Source organism: Lithobates pipiens, unplaced genomic scaffold (genome assembly GCF_037356315.1).
Source record: "Lithobates pipiens isolate NorthernLeopardFrog02 unplaced genomic scaffold, aLitPip1_a1.2 Scaffold_18, whole genome shotgun sequence".
NCBI classification, from domain to species: Eukaryota; Metazoa; Chordata; class Amphibia; order Anura; family Ranidae; genus Lithobates; species Lithobates pipiens.
In genome coordinates, this window is record NW_027507758.1 from 354,398,662 (window position 1) to 354,399,745 (window position 1,084).

Genomic DNA, 1,084 nt, shown 5'->3' on the forward strand with positions numbered 1-1,084 from the left:
GCGACCCTTGTTCACATCCTCCGACGCCGCCATCTATTTCAGAGTGACTTCTGGGTATCGTGGCTCCGGCGCTGTGACTGGCTGGAGCCACAATGACGTCACTCCAGCGTATGCACGCTGGTGCTGTCACTAACGGCATGATCGCCATTAGAAGCAGCATACTCAGTGCCCCTGCGCCCGATGTCTACGGTGCATGCGCCGTAGACATTGCTGTGGCTATTCTTGCAAATATCTGCTAAACCTTTTAGGTTTGGGAGATATTTCTTGCATCTACAGGTAAGCCTTAATCTAAGCTTACCTGTAAGTTAAAGTGGTTGTAAAGGGTTTACAGCCACTTTAACTATGTAAAAAGAAAAGGGGAACAAGTGGGACTTTAAACGAAGCATGTCAATTGAAAATAACAATGTATGAATACATGTGAATAAAATGATTTAGATTTAATTTATAATCAATAGCCACTAGGGGTTGTCCAAGATCGGAATGCATACAATAGTAGTACAGTAATATAAATATGGATATACACTCAATATATTTTCATAATAGTAATCAGAGAATCTCGAAGTATAGACAAATCAATGGACATACATGGATGCAGTTCATAACAGAAATGCATAAATCAAAAATCATAAAATCACATGAACGAGTGCAAACTCAATAAGACAAAAGTTGATATTATCAAGGATTAAAATAAGCTTAGGTAGGCATCCTTAGTTTGAGAACCCGACGCGTTTCTTGGCTTCTTGCCAGTCATCAGGGGTGGGATGCATGTTTTTACTAAAAAAGCAAATAAATATGACAAATGTTAATATAGGCGGAACCTCAGTTAAATAGAGAAAGTATCAAATTGGTCCACTTGATTGATAAAGTGACTTACAAAGTAGCCCAAAGATTGGGCAGAACTTCCAGCAATGGGAACTGTTAGAGCTGGGATAAAACCGTCTCATCCGGGGTTGAGGCAGGGTTCAGACCATCCCCCAACAATGTCAGGGGGCAGGCCAGGGGGAACCGAAACAGACATCCTCAACACAGGTCCACTAGGTACTAAATGTATATGTGTGTTACCCAAATCTGCGAAAGAGAAAAG

General features: G+C 41.2%; 1 long non-coding RNA gene across 1 annotated transcript; it reads right to left on the bottom strand.

Moving 5' to 3' along the window:
• Window positions 1–422: 422 nt before the first annotated feature.
• On the bottom strand, window positions 423–1,084 carry LOC143990166 (uncharacterized). The gene is made up of 2 exons (XR_013277189.1): window positions 875–1,084; window positions 423–774 (listed from the first exon to the last, which is right to left on the bottom strand). It is a non-coding gene; the product is annotated as an uncharacterized LOC143990166 (long non-coding RNA).